The sequence below is a fragment of the Rhinolophus hipposideros genome (genome assembly GCF_964194185.1).
Source record: "Rhinolophus hipposideros genome assembly, chromosome: 2".
NCBI classification, from domain to species: Eukaryota; Metazoa; Chordata; class Mammalia; order Chiroptera; family Rhinolophidae; genus Rhinolophus; species Rhinolophus hipposideros.
This window is the reverse complement of record NC_138048.1, coordinates 99,997,422-100,016,631: the sequence shown is the minus strand read 5'-3', so window position 1 is coordinate 100,016,631 and position 19,210 is coordinate 99,997,422. Positions and strand designations below refer to the sequence as shown.

The 19,210-nt window shown below is 39.8% G+C and overlaps 1 pseudogene across 1 annotated transcript; it reads left to right on the top strand.

Annotated features, from left to right (window-relative positions):
* The first annotated feature begins 16,329 nt into the window (after positions 1 to 16,329).
* On the top strand, positions 16,330 to 17,653 carry LOC308508421 (isocitrate dehydrogenase [NADP] cytoplasmic-like; annotated as a pseudogene). The gene is made up of 2 exons: positions 16,330 to 16,982; positions 17,060 to 17,653. The product of its transcript is annotated as an isocitrate dehydrogenase [NADP] cytoplasmic-like (transcript).
* Positions 17,654 to 19,210: the final 1,557 nt, after the last annotated feature.

Genomic DNA, 19,210 nt, shown 5'->3' with positions numbered 1-19,210 from the left:
AGAGCTGCCTGATCCTGCTCAAAGGTAGATGGATCCCTGGGGGTTGAGTAGCCATGGAGAGGGTCCTTGGTAGAAAGCTTACTCTTGGGGGGTTGGGGGAAAAGGAGAGGCAGAAGAAGTGAGGGTCCAGGGCCAGGACATGAGCAGGTGATGGGTCATCTGCAGCTTATGAGACTGGAGCAGCCAGCTGACCAAAATCTTTGCTGCTGAGTAGCTCACGGACACTAGGACAGCGCCTCTTGTATCTGTGGCGTGGCCATGTTTTCAAAATTGCCTAAACTCTCTTAATCCTGGCCTCCTTCATTTCTACCCACATCCCCTCTAATAAAAGCTCTCATCTTCCCCTACAAATGCTTTTGTGGCCCGATCTGGAAAATCCTTGGTCATCCATTAAAATGAGAGAAGAAATCAAAAACCACAGGGGAAAAAAAAAAGGAGTTCCCATTCATAGAGCCTTCCCAGAGGAACATGGAGGGCTTGTCTTGTAAAGTGCACTTGCTCCTTGCTTGTATTCCAGCCTGGGAAAGATTTTCCTTCCCCACGAAGAGCCAAATGACACATCTGAAAACAAAGATGAGTTTGGAAAGACAGGAGAGGGAGGAGGCAAACAGTCTGCTTCTCGCAAGTCGACTATGAAAATTATGTCTCTCTTTAACTTGTGGTCAGGAAAATGATCCCAGGTTGAAAATTTCTGGAAGTTCATCTGGATGGAAACTCTGACTACAGGGCTATTCAATGCCCTTCACTTTAACAGGCCCTGCTTCTAAAATGGGTTGAAAACCTCTCATTCCCTGCTCTCAGAGCTAATGAAGTGGTGGTGTGGTGGGAGGAGGCGTACAGTGGCACTGGGGAGAACTGGGAACATGGGCTTTCCAGATGCCAGGGCAAAACAAGAGGTTGCCATTCTGCCTTCATTAGGAATGTGTATACTTCAAAATGCTGTTAATATGACAAAAAGTATTAATCAAGTTTAGTGTCCATGCACTCTATCTAGAGCATTCTTTATAAAAATGGTGCTTTCTTCAAAATACAAATTCTTGGACCCTGCCACAGATCAACTGAATTTTATTCCTTAGACAATGGTGTGCAGGGATCTGAATTTTCTCAAAGCTCTTACAGGTGACTGATCCACTGTGAACGTGAGAACCACGGATCTAAGATCTGTAGACTGAAAGTTAAAGAGAAGAAGAATGCTTTTACTCAGCAAGATGACTCCTGCTGGAAAGAGAATACAGATCAAACACTTCCAAAAAAGAAAAGCATTTATGCATTGGCCTCCTAAAACACAGATTCTGTTTTCCTTTTCCTTCCTTGTGGTTTGTGCATCAACAAGGTCTCCCTGGTTAGACAGGGCTGTGGGATTGGTAAGGACACTCCATTGACCTGAAGCACAACTCATACTAGATGGGAAGAAGTTGGTTATGGAGCCTCCAAGAAGGTAGTTGTTTCTCCACATGCACAGTAAACATAGCTGATGAAGCAGCTAAGGCTTATTCTGCAGTTTGGAAAGCAAGGTTAACCTGTAAACCCAACTCCAAACCAGGGCTGTTGGTCTTGCAGGAACCCCGAACCCTCCAATAAGCACAACCATCATGTATCTTGCCCAAGGATGCCTATCTCATTGGCAATAGAGCTGGGATTCAAATGTGGGACTTAGGCTTATTGTACACACCCTCTTCTCTTATAGGGATAGAAAGAAGAGGAAATAAAGAGTGGAGAAATCAGAAAGCAACGAAAAAGAACTCACAATGGAACATAGACCTAAATATCAAGTGAAAAACTATAAAATTCCTAGGAGGTAATAGGAGAAAACCCAGATGCTCTTGGGTATGGTGATGCCTTTTTAGATACAACACCAAAGACGTGATCTATGAGAGAAAGAATTGATAAGGTGAACTTATCAATTTTAATTAAAATTAAAAGTTTTGCTCTTTGAAAGACAAGATCAGGAGAGTTAGAAGACAAGCCACAGACTAAGAGAAACTATTTGCAAAAGACACATGATAAAGGACTGTTATCTGAAATATACTCAGAACTCTTAAAACTCAACAACAACAAAAATAAACTACCCAAGTAGAAAATGGGGGCAACCCCTTAACAGACAACTCAAGGAAGATGGCAAATAAGCATATGAAAGGACGCTCCACATCATATGTCATCAGGGAAACACAAATTAAAACAATGATGCGATGCCCCTACACACCTATCAGAAGGGCTAAAGTCTGACACACTGATAATACCAGGTGCTAACAAGAAAGTGGAGCAACCGCAACTCTCATCCATTGCTGGTGGGAGTGTAAAATGGTACAGCCACTTTGGTTTCTTACGAAACCAAACATATTCTTACTATGCAGTTCAGCATTTGTGCTCCTTGATGTTTACCCAAAGCAGTTGAAAACATATGTGCACACAAAAACCTACACAGGATGTTTATAGCAACTTTATTCATAATTGCTAAAACTTGGAAGCAACCAAGATGCTTTTCAGTAGGTGAATGGATAAACTGTGGTCCATCCAGACAATGAAATGTTATTCAGTGCTGAAAAGAAATGAACTATCAAGCCATAAAAGATATGGTGGAAATTTAAATGCATAACATTAAGCAAAAGCTAATTGTAGGTGATTGGAAATAAAGCAGAATAAAATATCATTGGAAAATTTGGACTAGGAGTCAGAGATGAAGCAAGAGATCATCAGCTCATGGATTTCTGTGACACCAACAACTTGTCCATTGCAAACACATGCTTCAAACAACTGAACAGATGACTGTGTATATGGACATCCCCAGATGGCCAATATAGAAAGAAATCAAATAGACTATGTAATTGGAAGCAGGAGTTGGAGAAGCTGTATTCTCTCTGCCAAAACAAGACCAGGAGCAGATTGGGGTACTGGCCACAAACTGTAAGTATCAAACATTAGAGTAAAACTGAAGAAGCACACTAAAAGAATCGCAGTGCCAAAATATAACGTAAATAACTTTCTTGATGGATTTAAAGCTCATATAAAAAAACCCAGATTTGTACAGTTAAACTTAATTGACGAAGAACCAGAAGAACCATGGATTGAAACTAGAAATATTATTAGGGAAAAATGCAAAAAGACAATGCTGGAAGTAAGAAGGAAAGAAAGATCAAGATGGATGATGAAAGAAATATTAAAAGTTGTTAAAGACAGGTGAGAGGCAAATGTAAATGGTGACAAAAGCAGGATTAGAATCCCAAACAGTTTTTCAACAACTATCATATAAAGATAAAGAGAACTCTTACAATAGTCAATGTAAGGAGATAGAAGAAAACGACAAAAAGGAAAAACAAGAGATCTCTACCAGAAGATTAAAGAAATAAAAGGTAAATTCAAACCTAGATTAGGAATGCTGAAAAAAACAAACAAACAAGGAAGCACATTATATGACCAGAAGAAAATAAAGGGAAGGTAGAAACAGTATACTGAAAATCTATACAGAAGAGACAAAAGAATGACAGATACCTTTGAAGCAGATTCCATTGAGGAAGACCCTATAATTCTAGAAAGTTAAGTGAAAGTTGCTGTGAAAATATTGGGAGGAAATAAATCATCATGGGTAGACAGGATACAGAATTATTTCAAGCCACAGAGACTGAATCTGTAAAAAAAATCCTAACAAGAATATGTCAACAAATATGCAAAACAAAACAATGGCCCACTGGAAATGTTCAATATACAGCCCAATATTCAAGAAAGGAGATGCCAAAGAGTGTAGTGTCTGTAGGACCACTGCTCTAATTTCCCATGCAAGTGAAGTGATGTGCAAGGTGATACAACAAAGGCTTTTCTACCTTATATGGAGCAAGAAATGTGAGATGTTCAAGCTGGATTCATAAACAAAAGAGGCACTCGAGATCAAACTGTGAGCACTCTTTGGCTACTGGAGTGCTCCAAAGAATTTCAGAAGTTTAGTCTGTTTTATAGATTATAGTAAAGTCTTGACTACATCAGTTGTGAAAATCTGTGGGTTGCTCTGAAGGAAATGGTGGTGCCTCAGCACCTGACTGTCCTGATGTGAAACCTGTACTGTTGACAGGAAGCCACTGACAGGACGGAATATGGAGAGACAGGATGGTTTCCTACAGGCAAATCTGTCAGACCAGGGTGAATTTATTTTCCTATTTGTTCAATCTTTATACAGAATGTGTACAGAAAATAGGGCTAGACTCAGAGGAAGCAGGAGTGAAAATCGATGGATGAAATATCAATAACTAAAAATATGCTGATGACACCATCTTATGGGCAGAAAGTAGCACTGATTTGAAATGACTTCTGATGAAGGTAAAAGAGGAATGTGCCAAAGCAGGTCGGTATTTGAACATCTTCAAGACAATAGTCATGACTACGGAGGAAATACACAACTTTAACAAAGAGAATCAAGACATTGAAATTGTTAAAGGTTTTGTTTACCTTTGTTCAGTCATCAGTTCAAATAAAGACCGCAGCCAAGAAGTCAAGAGAAGGCTGACACTCGGAAGGGGAGCAATGGAATATGAGTAATTAGGGAAGATCATCAAGAGCAAAGATGTGTCATTAGAGATGAAGGCTAAGATCATCCACACCCTCGTATTCCCAATTACCATGTATGGATGTGAACGTTGGAAGGTGAAGAGGCTGATAGGGAAAAATAATTGATTCATTTGAAATATGGTGTTGGCATATGGATGCCCTGGGCTGCCAGCAAAATGAACAAGGGGGTCCTAGGTTAATTAACCCCAAAACATCACTGGAGGCAAAAATAACAAAACTGAGGCTGTCCTACTTTGGCACCTCATGAGAAGACAGGATTCTTGGGAAAAGACAATAATGTTGGGAAAATAAGAAGGCAGCAGGAAAAGAGGAAGACCAATATGAGATGGAGTGACTCTGTAAAAGAATCCATAGGCATGCGTCTACAGGAGCTGAGAAGGGCTACTGAGGACAGGACACTGTGGACATCACTCATCGCAAGGCTGCCAGGAGTTGGAGGTGACTCAACAGCACGTAACACACACAAGTGAAAGAAACCAATCCGAAAGATCATACTGAATGATTTCAACCATATGACATTTTGTAAAAAGCAAAATTATGGTGACAATAAAAAGATCAGTGGTCTCCAGGAGTAGGGGGAAGGGAGGAATACATAGGCAGAACACAGAGGAATTTTAGGCCAGTGAAAATACTTGGTATGATATTATAATGGTAGATACATGTCATTACATATTTGTCCAAAATCACAGAATATACAAAACCAAGAGTGAACCCTAAGGTAAACTCTGTGTCAATGTAGGTTCATCCATGGTAAAAAAAATGTACCACACTGGTGAATGATTTTAATAATGGAGGAGGCTATGCATGTGTAGAGGGAGGAGATATGTGGGAAGTCTCTACCTCCCTCTCAACTGTGTTGTAAACCTAAAACTGCTCTAAAACGTAAACTTTTTTTAAAAAAATCAGAGAGCAGGTATGACGCAGCTAAGAGAAAAAAGCAAATATTGGCACCAACTTTGTGAGATTACTGTCCTGGTGGGTTGGTTGTCCCTACATTCTTCACCCAGCTATTCATAATGACAATAACGACATCATGGAGGCCATCACATGGCAAGCACTGAGCACAGACTTTCTAATTCTAAGGATAGTTTTCCTGCCAAGTATTCTCAGAACCTCATTTTGCACTTGAGGAGTCATCAAGATTAGAACCTATAATACATAGGGTAAATCCATCTTCTTATCTACTCGAGATTATTTCGTTGTTACACACTGGACTCCGGTAACAAGATTCCCCCAAATACAGTGGTTTAAATAATATAAAGATTTGGTTCTCTCTCATGAAACAGTCCAGACAAGTGATACAGTTCGATTGTGTGTGGACCCAGGAATTTTCCATATCATTGTGTTGCATCACAGAGTCTTCTAGAACAATTTGTCAAAGATGGCTCTACATTATCTCCACATTCCAGCCTCTGAGAAAAGGAAGAGGAAGGAAAAGAGCATGTGCACTCTCTCTCTTACAGGAACACCCCAGAAGTTTCACGCTTTCTACTCACATCCCAGTGTCCTGAACCTGACCATACAGTTGGTCATATTGAGCTGCAAGGGAAGCTGGGAAACAGTCTTCAACTGCACTAACCAAGTGGAAACTTCTATTACTACTGAAAGGAATAAACGGTTGGAGACAACAGCGGTCCCCACCACAAAATACAGAGAGAAGATTTCCTTAATCGTAGCACAACAGAAGAGATGGATGTTTCTCTGGGAAGTGGAAATAACCAGAATCAAGACTGATGTGCCTCCCAGCTGTGCTCTTGGTCTTCACAGTGACTGGCCTAGTGTGGATCCTTAAGCGTCTGGACTTTTTAGCCTGTTTCATAATTAGTCTCCTTCGCTCCTGTTTGTTTCCCATATAATTTTCTACATCACCAACAGTATTCTAAATTGCACTGTAAAATGCAAATCTGATTATGTCCCTTTTCTGCTTGAGCCCTTTTGATGGCTCCCCACTGCTTAGAGGACCAAGTCCAATCCTCTTAGCAAAATCACTGGAATCTTGGTTAACTTTTAACCCTCATCTTCTGCTGCCCATACATTTTTATTCTAAGCTCTAGGCACACGGAGATGTTAGCAAATCTCAAAAGGCTACAACCTCACACCTCATTTTATTTTGTTGTGTATCATGTTTCTTCTGCCTGGGAGACCCATTCCTGCTTTGTCCTTCTGGTGCATGGATTCACCTCAGCCTTCAAGGGCTGAGGCTAAAGATGGAGCTCCAATGACCTTCCTCTGTGTAGCTAAGCTTCTTCGAGCCCCCCAGCAGGGTCAGTCACACGGAGAATAGTGGGGAGTTTGTAGGCTTTGGAATCACACACAACTGGATACAGAGCCCACCTCTGCTACTTAGTAGCTGGGTAAACCTGAACAGTTTCTTAAACCTCATTTTGTCCTGTCTATAGGACAGAGGCAATCATACCTACATCATGACATTATTGTGAAAATTAAATAAGACATATAAATATATTGATATATTCCTTACATATAAGAGATGTTCAATTCAATGACCTATTATTGAAATTATTATTCTGTATATGAGTTAGGGTCAAGCTAATATAAATTTATATTCTATTAAGTTATTATATTACTCATATATTATTATATGTATTGTGTAAAACATACAACATATATTATATGTATTATATATATATACATATTATATATATATTATATAATATGTTACATGTTATAACCGTAATAGAAATAACCTACTAGAACATCTGGGAAAATGGAATAATCTTCATCTTAATAGGGATTTGGTTTACGTGGGTGTAATATTTATCAAAATTCAACTGAAGATCTGTGCATGTTATTATATGTAAATTTTTCATCAAGAGAAAAACAATTATTCAAGTCTAGTTAGCAACATGCATGCCAAAGTACTAAAAGGAAAGTGTAGAGATGTCTGCAATATACTTTGAATTGTGTCCAAAAAGTAAGAACTGATAAATGGATAGATGAGTGGAAAAATGGATGGATTTTAATAATAATAAAAAGTATAGTAAACTGTTCATGGTAGAATTCAAGCTGTGGGCGTAAGGATGTCCACTTTACAATTATTTTAGCTTTACTATATAGTTGAAATTTTTCATAATAAAAATAAATAAAAAGAGCTCATCATAAAAAGGTTTTAGAATTATAGTTGTTTATATTTTTTTCACCCCTCAAGGAACAGTTTCAAAGCAAGTGTGCCAAGTTTGTGGGCAGTTCTGTTCCATCTGCTAATTCAGGGGTGCCAGGCTTGTGGGCAGGGAATGATTTTTTCCCAAGTTGTCAAGTCACTGCTCCATCATTCTCTAGACTCAAGGACATTGCCCTCATCTGTGGCCAAAGCTGGACCACTCTGTTTCAGTTTCAAGAGAAAGGAAGAGTGCAGGAGGCATGCCCATTTATTAAGGCCTAACCCCAGCTGTAGATAGCATAACTTCTGTCTGTCTTTTATTGAGATAATTGAGTCACGTGACTATGTTTGACTTCAGTGGGTGCTGGGAAATATCCAGCTCTATGTTCAAGAAGAGGGGCGTTTCCCCCACTCTGTGCTCTATGAGAACACACCAGGAGGCTGTTTATCACACAAAACTATAGTCATTTGGAACTCTTAGTAGACTGCAAACTCCTTGAGGGCAGAAATAGTGTTTTGCACATCTTGTAATCACCAAAACTATCATGACATGAAATGAGATAGGTCTTAAAGAAATGTTTGTTGAATGAATGAAAGCCTAAAAGAATAAATAAATGAATGAGGTAAATAATGAATAGTTCCTTCTTGGATTTCTTTTCTCAATGTGTATCTACTTTTATCAATGGAGAGCAAGCCATCTCGATCTTGGAGATCTATAATATGTCAACTCATTAAAATCAACTAATTCCTTATTAACTTAAGAATTAATTCCCACCCCTCCTACTCCCTCAAATTTTATCTTAATGGGGGTTAAAAATTACTGTTTTACAAAATTTACCAAACAACTTTAGATGGCTTGGAAGGAAAATATTTAACCTGATTAAGAATGGAAAGTATTTTCCACATTATTAAAGCACATGAACAATAACAATTTGGATTAAAATAATGTGAAATGGCATATGAAAATTGTTTACTTATTACAATTAACCCACAAGACTTACATGTGGTTACCATTTTTTAAAATTCTATGTAGGTACTTGGAAGTATATAATTGTGTTTCTTCCATTATATTCTGTAATTCTAACTTTCATTAACTCATATCGAGTTCTTTGCCAATTGATCCAAATTATTGAGTTTTTACTGCACTTCTCCAACATTTAATCTGAGACTTAAAGAAATATGATACTATTGTAGAAGGCATTTAGCCTAAGTATTAATTGAATCACAATTGAAAAAATAAAATAAGAAATCTAATTTTTCTCCCATGTTTAATGGATTTGTCTTATAAATGTTGCAGAACTGTCCTTTCCAATTAGTAACAGAAGGGAGTTCTGTTCTTCTAAATTCTTCTTCTTCTAAAATTCAGAGAACTCCTGCTTTTCTGCATTTACATCAAGACTTTCTCATGTAGTTCTGTGGTAAATAGTGACTTTCCTGGGTTATTTTAACTGGATTTTCTTGGGTCTGTATTTTGGAAGTTATTTTCAGTACGCTGGTATGATGTGCAAATGCTTGCCCAGAGATATGGTGAATTCTGATGATTCGGGAATTGACTGTCAGGAAGAAGACATCATTTGAATAGGTATGAGCCTGGGATGTGTCCCTAACAAAGGGCAACTAGGAGGTCAGTGGTGGAGACTTTTCTGAGCATTGAGTGACTAAGAAGAGACCTGTTAACCAGGTGGGAGTAAGAATATAATGTCCACACAGTCTAATTATACTGATTGCTTTCATGGGAGTTCTGGCCACGTGGGATAATGCTGGGGTTTTGTTTTTAGGGTTGCAAAGTTCAAAAATCCCAAAACCACACTCCCTTCTGTTACTAATAAGTTGGGGGTTTCCAAGACCACTCTCACTCTGACAACAACCACAAGTTTGACGGTCCCCAAGACCACCCTCAGGTTCAATAATTTGCTGGAAGGATTCGGAGAACTCAGGAAAGTCATTATACTCACAGTTACAGTTTATTACAAAGAAAGAATACCAATTAAAATCAGCCAAGGGGAGAGGCACATAGGACAGGGTATAGGAATCATCAGATGCAAGTTGTACCAAGAGCACCTACTTCTCCATGATATGGTACAATGTGCAGACACATGCACAGAGTGTTGTTAATCAGGGAAGCCCAAGCCTTGGTGTCCTGAGTTTTTATTGGGGCTCAGTCATGTAGACATGGTTGACCATCTGTGTGACTCACTGTTGTCTCCAGCCCCTCCAGCTGTCAAGTTGATACCATGTGGCCCAAGGTCCCCACCATAAATCGCATTGTTAGCATAGACTCTGTCATAGCCCAAGGCCCCCAGGTAAACAAAGACACTCTTATCAAGTAGGGCATTCTAAGGACTTAGAGATTACCTCAGGAATTTAGGGCAAAGACCAAACCTTCCTTTGGGCAAGGTAAATCCTGTACTGCACAGAGAGGTCATTCTTGATTAGGGAGGCCTATTCCCAGGGCAGATCAAAGGATAAAACCTATGACACCTCTGTTTTTGTATCCAAGGGTCAATCTCAGGACTATCACAGGAGATAAAGTCCCAAAGTCTGGACAGAGAAGATCAGCAGACATGAGATGAGTAGGACATCATATCCAAGGTTGAGATATCAAGAGCTGTTCTTATTAGGTGCTTGTCCTATGATGCTTTGGATCTCTCTCATTAAAAAATCCAGGACTGAAGTGGTCCAACGAAAAATTTCTTTTAAAAAATCCAACCAAATAGGTATTTAAGTCACATTGGTTATGATGACTAATCTGGGCACCTGAAAGTTTCCAAGCAATACATAGCTTGAGTTGGTTGTAGAGCAGGTAATTATATCCAGAATAGCTGACGCTTCACATGTGCTGATGGACAAGCACAGGGCCTGGGTGCAGGAGTAGGTTACAGGTTCCAAATGGCATCCAAAGAGGAAAAGCTTTCTTTCTCCTTGGGATATAAAGCAAGAGTGACCACAGATGATTCCAAGATTCCTCACGAAGATTCTTCAAAAGCTCATGAGAAGATATGCTTGCCCTGCCTGCACTGCCTATCCCATGTCTGCCCCAACGGAAGAGTTCAATCCAGAACCAAGCTTCTACACCATTTTTTCAGGCCAAGTCATATTGCATTGAGATGGATTATTGAGTATTGAATGTCTCTAAGATAAAAATTAAGTGGAGAATCTTCATATAAAGACTTTTGTAGAGACTGTAGCCAACACACTCATTTAATAAGTCTACATATTTAATATTTATTGAACACCTTCTAGGTGCCTGGCAATAGATTAAGTCCCAGGGCTATCACCATAAAGTTTACTCTTAAGTACCTTGTGTTCCACCCTAGGTCAAGCATATTTATTGAACTAAGTGCAAGTTGCACATTCTCTTATTTATCCAAAGTCTATAAAGATTATGTGATAGCATCTGGCTGCTCCATGAAAGGCAGAAGTTAGTGGTGTCTCGACTTCCTCTTCCTGGATCCATGGATTTTGGAGCCTTGGAGAAGCTCAAGAAGCCCTGATGACCAAAAGAAGGAAAATGCTGATGTGGGCGATTAGGGACAGGGCTGAGAATATTCACAGTATACCTAATACTAACATAACAGACTGGAATCTATTCTGATTGGTCAGATTCATCCCATACAAGTTGTTAACTATTTTGAATATCACTCTAGCAGGATCTTCTGTCTTCTCCTTCAAGGGCTTTTTCTTCTCAAAGAGGAATCCTTGGTCTTTCTGATGGTCAAGGAATGCCCCAGAGGACACTTTCTGGAACCTTCCACCTCTCACCTTAGATGGCGATTTTTTCCCCTTCAGTACTTCACAAGCCTTAAAGATTCATCTCAGGGCAATGAGCAAATCTTCAGAATCATTTTACTGATTCATTCTACCTCAGTGTGGTTTGGTTCTAACAGGACTCCTTTGTGCGTGAGAAACTGTTCCGAACTTCTCCACAAGGAACCGAGTCATATTATATTGCGTTGTATGGGAAATCCACACCATTTCTCCCCACTCCAGTGAGGGTAATCACTGCCAATTCATGGTGGTATTGAAAATGAGTCATTTGGGAGTGTACCAAAATAGGCAAAGAAAGGAGGTTAGCAAATTGGCCTGATGGATTGGTGGCATTAAATAACACAGCTTTAAATGTCGTGTATTTTGTAGTGTGCCATTTTTAATCCTTGCTGAGAATGTTGATTAAAGAAAGAAATGACCTAAGTTTGTGACATTTGATTGTATGATTATATAGCCTTTTAACAATTTTTAATTTTGACTAGATAATATATACACATGCTTTGAAACCCAAAATGCTATGAAAATGTTCACATTAAGGAGTCATGCTCCTAATCCCCTCCATCAACACTTCCCCTATAGATAACCATGTTTGTTAGCTTTTTTGTGTCATTTCCTGCTTCTTTATGCAAATACCAGCAATGAACTTTTCTCTTACATTGGAAGTCAGGGCTCAAATTAACAAATGCATTCCCAGCTTACCCCTCAGGTAGGGTGACAATATGTGATCTAGGCTCAGCTAATCAAAAACACCCAACTTTGAATTGGAAGGTGGTGACACTCCTAAGCAAGCACAATGGAGAATCTTTCCTAGTGTGGTAGCAGCTACATCTCATGTCCAGAGACAACAGCATCTTGGGTCTGAGGTCAATGCGTCAGCTGGGCACATTGAGAAATTTACAAAGCCAGATTAATGGTAAATCTAATGATTCTTAAACTTCAGATCTCCTCACCAAAATGAGCCTCTTCCAAGGACTGGAAGGCAGGACCAGCCACGTGTTCACTTGTTTTTGTAAAATCTGCAAAAGCAAAATGTTTTAACGGCTACTGGTTAAAACTTTGTCTTTTTCCTCTCCATGTTAAATCTCCAATTTACTATTTATCCTATTTCCTCTTGTGCTGTGTGTTCTCAGAGTGACTGGAGTATTTTGGGGAACAAGTGTGAAGCTAGGTCAGGATATATTTAGTATGTGTTTGGTGTGACAACTTTTATGATGTTGGTAATCATTTCCATAGCCTTTGCTAGCCATCCTGGGGTCAGAATGGCTGCCAGGAACATTTCTACTGCCCACTGTGCCAATTCACCAAGCCTCATGACATGAAGGTGCAGGGCCAGAATTTGTACTGCAGTATGGATATGTCCCTAAAGCCAGGTCTGGAATTATGTGGAGAATGGAGGAGAAACAACATTGAAAATGCAGAGAGCCAGAAGCTAATTTATAGAAAATCCTTCTGAATCTTCATAGCACAAATGAAATTTTGTAGAGCTTTTCCCAAATCTGACAACAATCCTACAACATTACATGACATTGCCAATAATGGGTATGAAGCTGCAAGAAACTTTTCTAAATTACAAATAATATAAAACACATTTGGATCTCAGCCAGGTGATCAAGGTCAACATCATCATTGTAAATCCCAGTGGTAGCATGTTTCCTTGATACGATGGAATGAAAATGGCATTTTATCTGTGTGGTCTGCCTCTCAACCGCCCATAATCCATCTAACTGTGAGAAAAACATTAGACAGACCAAAATTAAGGGACATTCTACAAAATACCTGACCAGTACTCCTCAAAACTGTCAAAGTCATCATAAACAAGGAAAGGTTGAGAAATTGTCATAATCCAGGGGAGTCTAAGGAGACATGATGAATAAATGTAATGTGTTATCCTAGATGACATCCCAGAACAGAAAAAAAGAGATTAGGAAAAACCTAATGTAATTCAAATAAAATATGGAGTTTAGCTAATAATAATGTCTCAAGATTGGTTAATTAGTTGTAATCAATGTACAATAGGGGAAATTGGGTGAAGGGTATCCAGGAACTCTTTGCACTATCTTCACAACTTTTCCCTAAATCTGAAAGTGTTCTATGTTAGGAGAGATCTAAGATGGCAGAGTAGATAAACACTATACTTGTGTCCTTCCATGAACACATTAAAATTACAACTAAATTATAGAACAATCAACCTGGAGAACTATCTGAAGACTAGCTGAACAGAAGTCCTATTACGAGAAATATAAAGAAGAAGCCATATCCAGACTGGTAGAAGGGGCAGAGACGCAGAACAGGCCCCAAACCTCCCTCTGGTGGTTGAAAATCAGAAGGATATCTCAGCCACAGAGGTTCCCTCTGGAGGAATGAGGGATGTCAGCCCTGAACCAGGCTCTTCAACCCAGAGTACTGGTGCTGGGAAGATGAATCCCCAAAATATCTTACTGTGAAAAACAGTGGGGATTCGGACTATCTGAGTGAGATGGAAGGCTGTAGGAAACCCAGAGTTCCTCTTAAACAACCCGCGCACAGACTCACTCACTCACAGGCACTCACCAGGGGCTCTGGTGGAGGGACAGTAGCTCAGGGGGTGTCGGAGGCGTACAGGGGGCAGACTGAGGTATGTGGCTTCAGTGCAAGTGCTGGAGGACGGTCACCATTTTCCCTGTGTGGAGTCGTTCTCCTGTGTAGCTGGCAGGTGGGAGCCATTTTTCCTGTGTTGAGCCCTCCCACACAGACCAAATCTGAATCTGATTGGCCTGGTGAGCTCCACTGTAACCCCACCCCACCCAAATTGCCCAACGCAGGAGGCACTTTCTCACAAACAGCCACCCGTGCCTATATTGCACTCTTTCTTGGAAAACTATCAGAGTCTGGCAGGTCCCAGGCAGGCAGCAACTGGCCTGGGAGTGCTCTGAGACTTTTGCTGAGTAGCTCCAGGCTCAGCACTGGCACCAAACCAGAATCTACATTAACTTGATGAACACAACTCTTCCCACTCTAGTGACTCTGTGAGACTCTGCCTCACCCAATTTGCATGCAGCAGAGGTTTTATCAGGGGCTGAACTTTAAGGGAACTGGCAGGTGGCAGCAGCCCTCAGAGGTGTCCTGGTTTTTTTAAATTTTTTATTGGGGAACAGTGTGTTTCTCCAGGGCCCATCAGCTCTAAGTCGTTGTCCTTCAATCTAGTTGTGGAGGGCGCAGCTCAGCTCCAAGTCCAGTTGCCATTTTCAATTTTAGTTGTGGGGGCGCAGCCCACCATCCCATGCGGGAATTGAACCGGCAACCTTGTTGTTAAGTGCTCACACTCGAACCAACTGAGCCATCTGGCTGCCCCTGTCCTGGCTTTTTGTGGAGCTAGCCCAGGCTTAATACAGGTGGCAGACGTTCTCAGTTCACAGTGTGGCCTCTCCCACTTGCCTCCAGGTTTAGCACAGGCAGCGAACAACTGCAAATCTATTTGTAACTCCTAACAGGTAGCCCCTGGCTGGTCACAGGCAGTGTGTGACCTGGGCCTGCACCAGTGCAGGGATTAAGAAGAACAAATTGATAGTTACAAAATGGTCTTGGGGATGTAAAGTAAAGTATAGGGTATATAGTCAATGATATATTCGTAACTATATATAATGGTAGGTAGGTACTAGACTAGTCAGGAGGGTCACTTCGTAAATTATATAAATGTCTAACCATTATCTCTATACCTGAAATTAATATAATATTGAATATCAACTATAATTGAAAAATTAAAAAGGGGGGGAAAGATGAAGGACAATAAGTGTTCCAAATTCCCAGGTATAAAACAAATAAGTCCTGGGGATGTAATGTACAACATGGGGAATGTAGTCAATAATATTGTGATAGCATGGTATGGTGTCAGATGGTTGCTGGATGTATCATGGTGATCACTTCTTCAGGAATATAAATGTTGAATAACTATGGTGTACCCTGAAACTAATATAATATTGTATGTTAGCTATAATTTTAATACAATTTTTAAAACTGAATAATTTTAAAAAGTGTTCTTTGTTAAAAAGTTTGCTTAGAAAAGAAATTTGGATCAACCATGCTAAAGAAAGACTGAATTATCTGTTCTTTCTAAAGCAATGACTATAAAATTACATTTATAACAATATTCTTACACATCCAAAAATGAAATAGAAAAATATATTGTAGTGATATGTCAGGCAAATAATTAAAATATTATGTAATATTTCTAAATTTTATGATGTTTGTGAGTATGGTGTTTGTCAGCTTTTAAAATAATTAAATTTTTATGCTTTTCTCCTGATTCTAAATACTTACTTTTGTGCCTAATTTTCTATTTATGACTTTCTATTATTTTTTTCTTAAGAATGGTCCCTCAAAACATCGATCTGCCTCTGGGTATATGTGCCCAAAAGTGGACAGTAGTGTCGTCACTGGACCAGTCTATGGTATGATGTGGGGTGTTTGTACTGTCCTTTGGCTCTTCCAAAAGCCAGAGGTATTTATTAAAATATTATTTAAATAAATTCTTTTTAAGTATAAATCACCCATAGTTTCTTTCTGTTGCTTGTAAATAAGAATTTTATGAATAAATTAGGCATCATTTAAAGCAGTGATTCTAAGCCCTGGGTGCCTATTAGAGTCCCCTAGGATGGGAATGGGGTAGGGGTTTAAAATATACTGATGCCTGACGGAGGTGGTGTCAGATGCCGAAACAGCTGGAACCAGTTGGGATTGCTAGAGTGTATGCTTGTAAGTTTGAGTTTGTGAGTGGCTGTGGCGCCCCTGCCTCATCGTCATTGTACCTTCCCCTGCAGGACATAAACTGAACTCGGCTGAGCCTGCAAGATTAAGAGAATTTGGAGTGATTAGAAGTTGACTCACTGTAAAGGTTTATTGAATTCAAAATGTCTCAAAACATCCATGGCGGTTCTGTGGTAGAGATGCAAGGAGATGAAATGACGTGAATCATTTGGGAGTTGATTAAAGAAAGACTCATTTTTCCGTATGTAGAATTGGACCTGCAGTTATGACTTAGGCATAGAGAATCATGATGCCACCAATGACCAGGTCACCAAGGACGCTGCAGAAGCTATAAAGAAGTACAATGTTGGTATCAAGTGTGCTACCATCACCCCCGATGGGAAGAGGATTAAGGAGTTCAAGTTGAAACAAATGTGGAAGTTGCCGAATGGCACCATCCGAAATATTGTGGGTGGTACTCTCTTCAGGGAAGCTATTATCTGCAAAAATATCCCCCGGCTTGTGAGCGGATGGGTAAAACCCATCATCATAGGTCGCCATGGGGATCAATACAGAGCAACTGATTTTGTTGTTCCTGGTCCTGGAAAAGTAGAGATAACCTACACGCCAAGTGATGGATCTCCAGAAAAGACATACTTGGTACATAACTTTGAAGAGAGTGGTGGTGTTGCCATGGGGATGTACAATCAGGATAAGTCAATTGAAGGTTTTGCAGAGTTCTTTCCAGATGGCTCTGTCTAAGAGTTGGCCTTTGTATCTGAGCACCAAAAACACTATTCTGAAGAAGTACGATGATGTAATACAGAATTGTACACCTGAAATCTATGTAATTTCACTAACAATTGTCACCCCAATAAATTAAAAAAAAAAAAGAAATACTATGAATGTTTTAAAGACATCTTTCAGGACATATATGACAAGCAGTATAAGTCCAAGTTTGAAGCCCAGAAGATCTGGTATGAGCATAGGCTCAACGATGACATGGTGGCCCAAGCTATGAAATCAGAGGGAGGCTTCATCTGGGCCTGTAAAAACTATGATGGTGACGTACAGTCGGACTCCGTGGCCCAAGGTTATGGCTCTCTTGGCATGAAGACCAGTGTGCTGATTTGTCCGGATGGCAAGACAGTAGAAGCAGAGGCTGCCCATGGGACCGTAACCCGTCACTATCGCATGTACCGGAAGGGACAGGAGACGTCCACCAATCCCATTGCTTCCATTTTTGCCTGGACCAGAGGTTTAGCACACAGAGTGAAGCTTGATAACAATAAAGAGCTCAGCTTCTTTGCAAAGGCTTTGGAGGACGTCTGTGTTGAGACCATTGAGGCTGGCTTCATGACCAAAGACTTGGCTGCTTGTATTAAAAATTTACCTAATGTGCAATGTTCTGACTACTTGAATACGTTTGAGTTCATGGACAAACTCGGAGAAAACTTGAAGATAAAACTAGCTCAGGCCAAACTTTAAGGTCATTCCGCAGCCTAGGAGGACAAGTGATTTTTGGTAACTAGGGCCACCGGTTTATACTTTTCTCTATAACACTCAAGGGCAAGGGCAAAATCCATTTTGTAATTTGTTTTGAAGTCAGAGTTTATCTTTTCTATAAGTTTAGAGCCTTTTTCTTATACATACAGTTATGCCACCTTCGCGAATGTGGCTGGGGACTTTTTAAATTTTTATATTATTTTCTACTAGTAGCTTAGGAATTACTTTAGTGCTGATTCGTACTTACTATCACTTTTTCTCATGTTCTAATCGATATAAATGACCAAAATGAAGAGTGCTTGACAGGGTAAACTAAGCCACGGTATTGGTCCCTAAAATTGTGTAAAGTAGAAATTCACTCCCTTCCCCACTTTCCATGGCCTGGGGCTCTGGGTGGTTTTGGTGTAACAGGTGTCCCATCATGTGAGGTAAAGCTGTACTTTAAATTTGCACGTGAATTGGAATGAAGAGTATGGTTGTAACCAAAACGTGTTAAAAACACAGCAGTCATTTTTGTAAAGATTTCTTAATTGAATGTTTCGAAAATGCTAAAGATTTTGGAGGCCACTAAGATAAATACAACCTGGGGTTTGTCTCCTGTGTTTGTCCCCTCCTCCTGGCCTTGTGTGGCCTAAAGATTATGCTACCCTGAACAGTATATTTCATCCAAGTGCAATAACAAAACCTGTACCTTTTGCGGACTTCTGCTGGCCTATTTTATTTCCTTTATATAAATGTGACTTTTCAGAAGTTGGTTTTGAACACTATCCTAGCCTGTTCTTCATCGAAACTATTACTTTTAATTAAAATTAAGTGCTAATAAAAAAAAAGTATACTGATGCCTGATCTCAGATGTTGAACCAGCATCTCCAATGGTAGGACCCAGGCATCAGTAATATTTAAAACTCCCCAGATGGTTCTAATATTCAGCAGCGTTGAGAATCATTGAACAGAATCTGGTCTCCAAGTGGTCTACATCGAGTTTTATGTTCTGAGTCCCATCGTTTTTGTGTGTGAATTTTGTGCCCATTATTGTGCTAGGCATGATAGAGGCACAGAAGTGTGAAACAGACCATCAAGGAGCTTTCAGTCTGGACGTCCTAGAGTGGGGTCTGAGTGTCCGGATCTTTCTTTAAGGAGAAGCTGAAGAGAAAATTGAGTGTAGACTTCCTGTGGAGTATAACAAATGGAAAGTGTCCTGATAGCTGAGTTTTGCTTTATCACATTTCAGGGTGTTGAGAGATTCTGAAAGAGTATTCTGTGAATTCCCGGAAACTTCCAACAAATTCGAGTCTATGAAGAACTTTTCTTGAAGATTCTTGAAGAACTTACAAAACCCTCTGCTTTGATATTAATAGGAGAAAAGATTATCTCTATGTCCTGCAAACCCAGAGCCTCATGGAGGTGGAATACAAATGGACTGGCAACATTTGTGTGGTTATTATGAAAATATAAAGGAAAAGAGAGGAGGAGAGAGATCCTGCTCACAACAGGAACAAAAATATAAAATGCTGGGGGGAAAAGAGGTGTACAGGATCT